Source organism: Drosophila melanogaster, chromosome 2R, assembly GCF_000001215.4.
Source record: "Drosophila melanogaster chromosome 2R".
Classification (NCBI taxonomy): domain Eukaryota; kingdom Metazoa; phylum Arthropoda; class Insecta; order Diptera; family Drosophilidae; genus Drosophila; species Drosophila melanogaster.
Window position 1 is genome coordinate 21807031 of NT_033778.4, and position 12294 is coordinate 21819324.

At 36.5% G+C, this 12294-nt stretch overlaps 2 annotated features.

The window, feature by feature from the left end:
- Window positions 1-2549: 2549 nt before the first annotated feature.
- Window positions 2550-10731: a mobile genetic element.
- An 835-nt stretch (window positions 10732-11566) lies between these two features.
- Window positions 11567-11621: a mobile genetic element.
- Window positions 11622-12294: the final 673 nt, after the last annotated feature.

Sequence of the window (12294 nt, forward strand, 5' to 3'; positions counted from 1 at the left end):
TGCATTATGCAGCTCAGAAATTTCCCGAAGGCGTTGAACGAATGAAAATTAATTTACTTGTCCAACAACTGGTTGAAATAATCATGCGAAAATTTGTCTAATTTGTGGTCTTGTCCCCTACATAATTCACGATGCAAGCCAGACTCGGCCATGACATTTCTGTCCTCCGGTGTCTGCGATCTGACATTTCGATACAAATAAGGCAGTCAAGCGGCCATTTGCTGGTTCCATGCGCATTTTCTTCATCAATGATTAATTGTTTTGACAATGTTGCAGCGATGTATGTACCTCTATGAGGGCCTCCTTGCCATTTTCCATCTTTCCCGTCTGGCTTTCGATGTGCCGAAATATTTCGCGTGGCAAATGCAAACGCAAACGCAAACCTCTGCCTCTGGTCCATGTCACATTTGTGGCCTGGCACTGATGAATGTCCCCAAATTGATGTATGATTTTGGCAGCGATGCCAAAAACCTGATGGGGCAGTAGTTGTCTGTCTCCATTTCCACAGGCTCCCCGCTCTGCGAAACTGCTGCGTGTGGAAGATTTAGTGCAGAGCTTTGGGTTTTGTGGAACATTTTTGCCAAGATATGATATATCTCTCAGTATCTCTTGGTAAAGTTGAGCCAAGCTTATGGTAGTTGCAACGATTAAATTTGGATGTATGAATTGCTGATGGATTCAGGTTTATGAACTGCATATAATGAAATACATGAAATTGCTATGGTTTTCAAAAGGAATACCTAATCCCTGTTCTCTTATCTTTCCCATTTAATATCTGAAAATGTCACGGACAGATAGTTTGATTTCCTTTAGTTCAGGTCTTTTCCATTCGGTTTCGGTCTAAATAAATCAGGTCTGCTTGTGTAACCCACTTGGAACAATTTCCTTTCTGGTGTATTTACACCTTCCTCTGCCTTTGGCGACAGCTAAACAAATTAAAGTTCAAAACAAATAAACTGGAGCAGTGGACAGAGAGTGGCCAAAAAGGGTGGCAAACAGTTTAGCCTTAGTTGCCCGTTGAAACTTTCACTTGACCCTTGTCAAGCGATTGAAAGTGGGGGGAGTAGTTGACCCAAGGTGCGGGGTCAAAGACAGTCGAGTGTTGTAATCAACGGAAAATTGGCACCAGTCAACAGAACTCCTTCCAGAATCTATCCATCCGCCCCCTTAGTTTTAGTTCCCGCCATCAGTATCTGTATTTGTATCTGTATCTGTGGTGTCAGTGTCAGCATCGTTTGCGCTTCACTTCCTGCAGGATCTGTGTTTTGGGGGTGGTTGCCTTGACCAACTGACTCAGTGCGAGGGTTGCTCCATTTGGCTCCGTTCTGTTGTCGCTGATAAGTCGGCAGGTTCAATAAATCGTCGCCTTAGCAAAAAATACATACTTAGTGCATAGTTGAAGTCACTTCGAGTCCCCGCACTGGGCCATTATCGTTCCGACTGAATCCAAACATGTGACCCCCATGTAATCGCTTGCCATTTACTTTATCATTTGCCAACATAAATTAGGCACTAAACGGTTGAACTAAACTGAAAGTAGCGCGTGTTTTGCATTTCATTAAATTATAAGTGCGCTGAAAGAAATATGTATAGTGGTTATATTATTTTCCTCACTTTACTATTGCCCAACTCTATGCATTTCTTCTCTGTGTAAAAATGGGTATTTATACATGGGAAATGCTAATTAAGTGGAATGCAGCGTTGGCGCCACATGCCAAATATTTGCAGCAGCTGACACCAGTTGGGGGTCAGGAGAACGTGCCGGTTAATTAAGCGGCCATCCAAATGCATTACATGTCCTTGTGCTCAGGTGTAATACCATTTATTAGAGAGAGAGAAAGACTAGAGGATAATACATTCTCTCAAGCTGGCAGCATTTACGTGACAGTACGCATTGGCTCCATTTCAAAATGGCAGGAAATGACTTCCTCGGACCGCGTGTCCAACTAACACAATTTTTAACACCTCATCCCTAGTCAATTTTTTGGTTTAACTTATACATTTGAACCATTGACCGGGTCAACAGACCAAAAAAAAAAAGGATGTGCAAAAAATGTAGACATTTTCTTTAGCGCAAGTCATGCATTCCATTTCCTATTTACATTTATCTAACTCTCGCCAAAAAAAAGCGGAGAAAAAGAACGGATTTAATGGAAAACGATGATGCTCAGGGTTGTTGGCCTCGTCGCTATGGCGCCTGGCAACCCTGGTCGGCGCCACACAAAAATTCCACTCCGCATTGCGTTCAGTCCGTTTTTATTGCATGTGATTGCTTAATTTATTTGTGTATATTTTAAACATTTTTCTATATTTTTTTTTCATAGGGTAACCGAAGGTTTTTTGGGGATATCAGTATCCGAATTGTTGCAACAAAAACTGCGACTGTTCAACACGTATGTATATTACCATAAGCATATAAAGTTCAATTATTTTAAAGCACATGTTATTGTATTTGAATTTTGCTTTTAATTTTATGAATACATAGAATAATTCATTTACACATTGGTATTACAGGGTATTTAATGTACAGTACTATCAAATTCGGCCAGTGTTCACACATGAACACGAATATATTTAAAGACTTACAATTTTGGGCTCCGTTCATATCTTATGTAAATGAATCGAGAGCGATAAATTATATTTAGGATTTTGTTATCTAAGGCGACATGGGTGCATTGCTCAAAAACATGTAATTTAAGTGCACACTACATGAGTCAGTCACTTGAGATCGTTCCCCGCCTCCTAAAATAGTCCCTTAGTGGGAGACCACAGATAAGGTCCTCGCCGCTCAAGATAGGCAGATGTGCCCGAGCGTGGGACCTCGATAAGGCGGGGACTATTTACGTAGGCCTCTGCGTAGGCCATTTACTTTAAGATGCGATTCTCATGTCACCTATTTAAACCGAAGATATTTCCAAATAAAATTAGTTTCTTACAAAAACTCAACGAGTAAAGTCTTCTTATCTGGGATTTTACATTTGGTCAATCGAGCCTTTAATCGACTCTGCAGTTTCCCCCTACCAAAGGTAAGGAACTCAGAGAAAGGCCAGCTCCTTTAAGCATCTTACAGCTAAAGGTAGCAAAAATAAGTGACTCTTGTTTCCCCCTACCAAAGGTAAGGAACAGAGTATAAATATAAAAAGCAAAAGATACAAAAGAATCTTTTATGTTTTAAAACAAGCACCTTATAGTCTATAGCTAAAGGTTGCTTTGTGTACCATTATAAATTGTGGTAAGGCGTGCTTGAGGCCATACATCAGCAATTGTGAAATTAAAAAGTGCATAACAAAAGTGCCTTATAAATGCTCTAATAGCATTAAATCAGCTCATAAATAGAGTGCAGTGTATATGCCATAAGAGCATAAATTAAATAAAAAGTGCCTGAAAACAGTGCCTTATAAATGCTCTAATAGCATTAAATCAGCTCATAAATAGAGTGCAGTGTATATGCCAAAAGAGCATAAATGCCGAAATAAATGGCTAAAAAACAAAAAATCTGACTGGACTACAAAAATAATAAAACGTGCCAAAAAAAAAAAAAAAAAAAAAAAAATCATCTTTAAACATCGACGGAGCCTTAAAGAAGAGAAGGAAGTCAAATTCAAAGGAGCCTCTACCAGCAGCAGAAGCAGCAACAACAGCAGCAGCAGAAGCAGCAACAGCAGTAGCAACAGCAGCAACAACAGCAGCAACAGCAGCAGCAACAACAACAACATCAGCTAAGTCAAAACAAGAATTTTCTGTTTATCCAAACACACATATATATATAAATACATATAAAATACATATACACGTACTATATATATTAAGAAATTACAAAAAATTTTCAAAATGATGTCAGAAAAGACTATTCAATTCCTTAAGAAGCAGTCCGAAATTATTTTGGAAATTAGAAAGTTGGAAGTAAAACCAACATTAACAGATGTAGAAATTCTAAAATTAAATGAGCTTCAAAAATGTTTCATTGCTAATCATAGCAATTTGTTAAAGATCGGCGTTGTCGATCATGAATATTTTAACGCGAAGCAGTATGATTTAATAATGATGGTGTTAGAAAAAATTAAAAATAAAAATGAAAAAATTAAGGGCGAGTCGGTAGAAAACACTTTCCCTAAATCAAACACTGTCCCTAAATCAAACCCTCCCCCTACATTAAACCTTGAAATGCGTGGTCACCCTGAAAAAGAGGGTATAGCACAAAACAACGCTTTAAAAGTAGAGCAGGCATTTCGTAATAATGTTGGCCAATTTCGAGTATATCTAGAAGATACGTCTAAACTAATAGACAGTAGTCCAGATTTCCTTAAAATAAGGAAAAATAAAATTGAATTTTTATGGCATAAAATAGATAACCTGATTGAACAGGTGAATAGTCATTTTGAGAGTTCGCTATTCGAAGAAGAAATTAGCGAACTTGAATTTGACAAACAAAATATTCTTACAGCCATTAATAGTCGACTCAGTGGCACAATAAATAAAGCTGAAATGTCGACGGTTGTTAAGGCGGAGGAGTTACCAACCCTGCCTAAAATACAGATTCCCACCTTCTTTGGTGATTCCAAAGAATGGGATCTTTTTAATGAACTCTTTACAGAGCTCATACATGTGAGAGAGGATCTCAGTCCTTCTCTCAAATTTAATTATCTAAAGTCAGCATTAAAAGGAGAAGCCAGAAATGTGGTTACTCATTTACTGCTCGGCTCTGGAGAAAATTATGAAGCCACTTGGGAGTTTTTGACCAAGCGATATGAGAATAAAAGAAACATATTCTCAGATCATATGAATAGGCTTATGGATATGCCAAATTTAAATTTAGAATCCAATAAGCAAATAAAGACATTTATTGACACGATTAACGAGTCAATTTATATTATAAAATTAAAGGCACAATTACCAGAAGATGTGGATGCAATTTTCGCTCACATAATTCTTCGGAAATTCAATAAAGAATCACTCAATTTATATGAAAGCCATGTTAAAAAGACAAAAGAAATACAGGCACTTTCTGATGTCATGGACTTTTTAGAGCAAAGGCTCAATTCTATATCATCATTCTCACAGGAAGTAAAACCTGTAAAGAAAATGATTAATAATAACAAGAATAAAAATTATAGTGACAATTGTGCATATTGCAAACTACCAGGGCATTATTTAATTCAATGCCATAAATTTAAAATAATGAATCCAGCAGAACGGTCTGACTGGGTAAGAAAAAATGGGATTTGCCTAAGATGTCTGAGGCATCCGTTTGGTAAAAAATGTATAAGCGAGCAGCTTTGTTCGACTTGTCGTAAACCTCACCACACGTTACTTCACTTTGCAGGTCATAATCCAGAAAAAGTGAATACGTGTAGAACAACAGGTCAAGCCTTGTTGGCCACGGCCTTGATTCAAGTAAAGTCGAGGTATGGAGGCTTTGAACAATTAAGAGCATTGATTGATAGTGGCTCTCAAAGCACAATTATTTCAGAAGAGTCTGCACAGATTCTAAAATTGAAAAAATTTCGGTCTCATACTGAAATAAGTGGAGTATCTTCCACAGGAACGTGCATCTCCAAGCACAAAGCGGTTATTTCGATAAGAAATTCTCCGAAAAATTTAGAAATTGAAGCAATTATTCTCCCAAAACTTATGAAGGCACTTCCAGTCAACACGATTAATGTTGATCAGAAAAAATGGAAGAACTTTAAATTAGCCGACCCCGATTTTAATAAACCGGGTCGCATTGATTTAATCATTGGAGCAGACGTATATACTCACATTCTGCAAAATGGAGTTATAAAAATAGACGGTCTCCTTGGGCAAAAAACTGATTTCGGGTGGATAGTTTCTGGATGTAAAAAATCCAAAGGAAAAGAAACCATTGTAGCCACAACAATAGAAATAAAAGAGTTAGATCGCTACTGGGAAGTGGAAGAAGAAGAAAAAGATGATATCGAGTCTGAAATCTGTGAAAATAAATTTATCAAAACGACAAAAAAAGATTCAGATGGGCGATACATTGTGTCAATTCCATTCAAGGAGGATGTCACCTTAGGAGATTCAAAGAAACAAGCGATAGCTCGTTACATGAATCTGGAGAAAAAACTAAAAAGAAATGAAAAACTTAAGGTTGACTACACTAAATTCATGAATGAATACATGGATTTAGGACACATGATTGAAGTGAGTGATGAAGGCAAATATTTTTTACCGCACCAGGCAGTGATTAGAGATTCAAGCCTTACGACCAAATTGAGAGTAGTTTTTGATGCTTCAGCAAAAACTACGAATAACAAAAGTTTGAACGACATAATGTGGGTTGGGCCACGAGTTCAAAAAGATATTTTTGACATTATTATTAAATGGAGAAAATGGGAATTTGTTGTTTCGGCAGACATTGAAAAGATGTACCGACAAATTAAAATAGATAATAATGATCAAAAATATCAATATATTTTATGGAGAAATTCTCCAAAAGAAAAAATTAAAACATATAAATTAACCACAGTCACTTACGGAACTGCATCTGCACCATATTTGGCTACCAGGGTTCTGGTAGATATTGCAGATAAATGTAAAAACCAAGTTATTAGTGCAATAATTAGGAATGATTTCTATATGGATGACCTAATGACTGGAGCTGATTCGGTAGAAGAAGCTAATAAATTAATAACATTAATTCCCCATGAATTGCAGAAAGTTGGATTCAACTTAAGGAAATGGATTTCCAACAATTCCAAAATATTAACCACTGTGGAGGACACAGGGGACAATAAGGTTCTCAATATTATCGAAAATGAATGTGTTAAAACTTTAGGACTAAAATGGGAACCTCAAAAGGATTTATTTAAGTTCAGCGTAAATTGTAATGATGAATCAAAAAATATAAATAAGCGCGTTGTGTTATCAACGCTAGCAAAAATATTTGATCCGTTAGGATGGTTGGCACCAGTCACGGTTTCAGGAAAACTTTTTATTCAAAAACTTTGGATAAATAAAAGTGAATGGGATCAGGAATTATCCATAGAAGATAAAAATTATTGGGAAAAATATAAAGAAAATTTATTATTGTTAGAGAATATTCGAATCCCAAGGTGGATTAATTCAAACAGTTCTTCAGTCATTCAGATTCACGGATTTGCGGACGCCTCCGAAAAAGCATATGCTGCAGTAGTCTATGCTAAAGTAGGACCTCATGTTAATATAATAGCTAGCAAAAGTAGAGTCAACCCTATAAAAAATAGGAAGACAATTCCCAAACTCGAGCTGTGTGCAGCTCACCTGCTTAGTGAATTAATCCAAAGACTAAAAGGATCAATTGACAATATAATGGAGATCTATGCTTGGAGTGATTCCACGATTACCTTAGCATGGATTAACAGTGGTCAAAGTAAGATCAAATTTATAAAAAGAAGAACGGATGACATTCGGAAATTAAAAAATACTGAATGGAATCATGTTAAGTCAGAGGATAATCCAGCAGATTTAGCATCCAGGGGAGTGGATTCTAACCAGTTGATCAACTGTGATTTTTGGTGGAAAGGTCCGAAATGGCTAGCAGACCCAAAAGAACTTTGGCCTCGGCAGCAGTCTGTAGAAGAACCTGTCTTAATAAATACGGTATTAAATGACAAAATAGATGATCCTATTTACGAATTAATAGAAAGGTATTCCAGTATAGAAAAACTTATACGTATAATAGCATACATAAATAGATTCGTGCAGATGAAAACAAGAAATAAAGCCTATTCATCAATTATTTCAGTAAAGGAGATAAGAATAGCGGAAACAGTTGTTATTAAGAAACAACAAGAATACCAGTTTAGGCAAGAGATAAAGTGCCTTAAAATCAAAAAGGAAATCAAGACAAATAATAAAATATTGTCATTGAATCCATTTTTGGACAAGGATGGGGTTCTAAGAGTTGGAGGAAGATTGCAAAATTCCAATGCAGAATTTAATGTTAAACATCCAATCATTTTAGAAAAATGCCACCTAACAAGCTTATTAATAAAAAATGCTCATAAGGAAACATTGCATGGAGGGATAAACCTAATGCGAAACTATATCCAAAGAAAGTATTGGATTTTCGGGTTGAAAAATTCGTTGAAAAAGTATTTAAGAGAATGTGTAACGTGTGCAAGGTATAAACAAAATACAGCTCAGCAAATAATGGGTAACTTGCCAAAATATAGAGTGACGATGACATTCCCGTTTCTTAATACTGGAATAGATTACGCAGGTCCTTATTATGTTAAATGTTCAAAAAATCGTGGCCAAAAAACATTTAAAGGATACGTTGCTATATTCGTTTGCATGGCCACCAAAGCCATACACTTAGAAATGGTAAGCGATCTAACTTCAGACGCATTTTTAGCAGCACTCAGAAGATTTATTGCTAGACGGGGAAAATGTTCCAATATCTATTCAGACAACGGAACAAATTTTGTAGGAGCTGCAAGAAAATTAGATCAAGAGTTATTTAATGCAATACAAGAAAATATAACGATTGCAGCGCAGCTTGAAAAGGACAGGATTGATTGGCATTTTATTCCCCCGGCAGGACCTCACTTCGGAGGTATTTGGGAAGCTGGAGTTAAGTCAATGAAATACCATTTAAAGCGTATAATCGGCGACACTATTTTGACTTATGAAGAAATGTCAACTCTTTTATGTCAAATAGAAGCATGCTTAAATTCAAGGCCATTATACACTATAGTTAGTGAGAAGGACCAACAAGAAGTTTTAACACCAGGTCATTTTTTAATTGGAAGACCACCTTTAGAAATAGTCGAACCAATGGAAGATGAAAAAATCGGAAATTTGGATAGGTGGAGACTTATCCAAAAAATGAAGAAAGATTTCTGGGTTAAGTGGAAAAGTGAATATTTGCATACGCTCCAGCAAAGGAATAAATGGAAAAAGGAAATTCCTAATATAGAAGAAGGGCAAATAGTTTTATTAAAGGATGAGAATTGTCATCCTGCAAGATGGCCTTTAGGAAAGGTGGAAAAGGTGCATAAGGGGAATGATGATAAGGTCCGAGTGGCTAAAGTAAAGATGCAGGAAGGATATATCACTAGACCCATTACTAAAATTTGTCCCTTGGAAGGAATAAAGTCTGTTGACAAAAATGAGGCTGACCAAGAGCCAAAAAGACGAACTAGAGCGACATCGGGAATGTCCAAGATCGGAATCATTATGGCAATGTTGTTGTTTGTGTTAAGTTGTCAAGTTTCTAGCGCATTACCTAAAGATATAGCACCAAGATATTCTATAGACAAAATAAATAAAACCTCAGCAATATATCTAGACCCGCTAGGAGATGTTGAGATTGTGAGTACTTCTTGGAATTTGGTTATCTATTATAAAATGGATCCATATTTTAAAATGTTAACAAAGGGTAATGCGCTTATACAAAGTATGAGGAAAGTTTGCGAAAGACTTCATAGCTTTGAAGAGCAATGTAGTCTAGTCTTAGATAATATGCAAAGTCAGTTATCGGAACTTGACTGGGTAGAGTTAGAAAAGAAAAGTAGTTGGTTGTTTAAGGTTCCTGCGAATTCAAAAGTCCGTCTGCAATGTACTGGCTCTCAAATTGAATTGTTTGATTTGCCTCAGCAAGGAGTTTTAAGCATTGCGCCATATTGTACGGCAAGAACCGACGATAAAATTCTAGTTGCCCACCATAACATTCAGTCCGAAAGTGAAGAATTATTATCAACACCTTATATAGGAGAAGTTAGTGGAGTGCCGAAGATTATTTGGGATCCGCTGAAACTATCAATATTAAATCATACTGAGGAATTTGAACGATTGAATAATGAAATTAAATTTATGAAAGAGAACCATCAAAAATTGAAAGATTTACATTTCCATCATATTTCCGGACATGCTGGATTAATTATTGCTTTAATACTAATGATAGTATTAATAATATATTTCATACGGAAATGTGCTGTGCAACAAAGAATGCAAGCAATAACCTTTGCAGGTCCGTTGCCAGTACTATAAATATCAATAGTAAATAAACAATAAAATAATATAACAAATAAAAATATACAGTCCACTAATAGAAAATGTACTTCTACATAGAAAAAGCAAAATGTTTAAAATAAGTTAATTGAGTACAAATTGTTGAATTAAAAATAATATAAACCATAATTGTAATCCAATAAAATTAAAAGCCAGAAAAACTAGGCCCATTGAAATCTTAGTTGCAAAATAAATGAACATATATCAAATAAATACAGCCCACTACTGTTATAAATGCAACTAATATACTAATGTACATCTCAGCTTTGCTGGCCCTTTGGCAGAATGTTCACACATGAACACGAATATATTTAAAGACTTACAATTTTGGGCTCCGTTCATATCTTATGTAAATGAATCGAGAGCGATAAATTATATTTAGGATTTTGTTATCTAAGGCGACATGGGTGCATTGCTCAAAAACATGTAATTTAAGTGCACACTACATGAGTCAGTCACTTGAGATCGTTCCCCGCCTCCTAAAATAGTCCCTTAGTGGGAGACCACAGATAAGGTCCTCGCCGCTCAAGATAGGCAGATGTGCCCGAGCGTGGGACCTCGATAAGGCGGGGACTATTTACGTAGGCCTCTGCGTAGGCCATTTACTTTAAGATGCGATTCTCATGTCACCTATTTAAACCGAAGATATTTCCAAATAAAATTAGTTTCTTACAAAAACTCAACGAGTAAAGTCTTCTTATTTGGGATTTTACAGCCAGTCTTCTTAGCTTTTATTCAGTTTTGTTCCTCTTTGGTGCTGACCAAATGGTGCCAACTAGACGGGATGCGCCAAAAATTGTTAAACGTTTGCCAAATGCAATGTAAATTGGTGGCATTTGTTGGATAACATTGCGTATGCGTGATTTGTTGCAGTTTAAAAGTTAATAGACCGAAGAACATGAGACGCATAGCATAGAGGAATGAAGCCCATAACATAATTGCACCAAATAAATGTAGTTTCAGCATATTAAATATCTCGCTTACTTCAAAGTTCGCACATAAATTTAATTCTAAAATTCACTGGTCGAACGAAAAAAGCGTGGAAAAAACTGTAACGAATCCACGTAACCATACATCATTCAATTTAAATCCCTGTAACAAATTCGAATGCACGCGAATCAATTGTTCAATTGTATTCGTAGGAAAATAAATAAAATATAAGCCCAATGCTGTTAGGGATCCCGTGGAAAAAGAAGTGGCAGCGGGGTGTTTTGGGGTAGGCAATAGGGCGTAGGGACAACAAACAAGTTGGCGGCCATAAATAAATATCGCATAAGCCCAGAGACCAACATTGAATATAAATGTGCACTCTGTTTTCCTCTCTTTGTAGCACAATCAAGTTAATTTTGTAAAAATTCAATTTAAATAATGCCCTGGCTCCATAAAACAATAATCTCGCATGCGAGGCTCTATCTCTATGTGTGTGTTGTGGCAGAAAAAATTCAATTGTCTGGATTTTGTTTAAATTGCACATGCAGGTTTTTAAACCCTTCAGTAACTATGATAATTCCGTTGAAAAGTATAAAACAGATTGAAGAAAGTGCACCTGGGATCAATAGCCGAGTTGATCTGGCAAATGTCCGTCCGTCATATTTACGTTGAAAGTAAAATTGAATTTACCGCTCGAAATATTTTAATTTCCTTTGGACACGATGCGAGTCCATCGAAACCTAATAAAATGCCACAGACACGTACGCACCTCAGACATTCAGGAACGCTAAAGATGACGAGTGGGATTCCCGAATGCTGCACTCTCTACTTTCCGTGTTTCCTGCCCTACAATTCTGCAGTCCACATATGTGGCAATCTCCTCCAGCAAATTGAAGTGACAGTTGGAGCAGAAACGAGTTGTTGCGGAAATTAATTGAATTCCCTTGAAATCAAAGGGGAGATACAATACATAAAGTCTGCAGTTCAAATGTCACGAAGATCGTGGAATTAAATGGCTTCCTGTTTTTATGTATTTTAAAATATACATAAGGTAGCAAACTGAAATATCGAACTTATTTTTGGACTATACGGATATTTGCCACACACCACGAAACAGGGCTGCAATTAATTTGCCATTGGCCCGGCGCTCAAACATTTTAATCAAATGACAAAACCGAAAATAATTTATTTTGTGGCACATAACTCACAGCGAACTGGAAGCCGGCAAGCGGTTTATTAAATTTTGTTTGCTCTGGCGCCGAAAACAGGCTTCCTACAGTGGAAATTGTTGTTGCTGTTTTCCTTGTTGCCCGGCAGTTGGCCAACTAATAGATTTTAAAAGCGGCT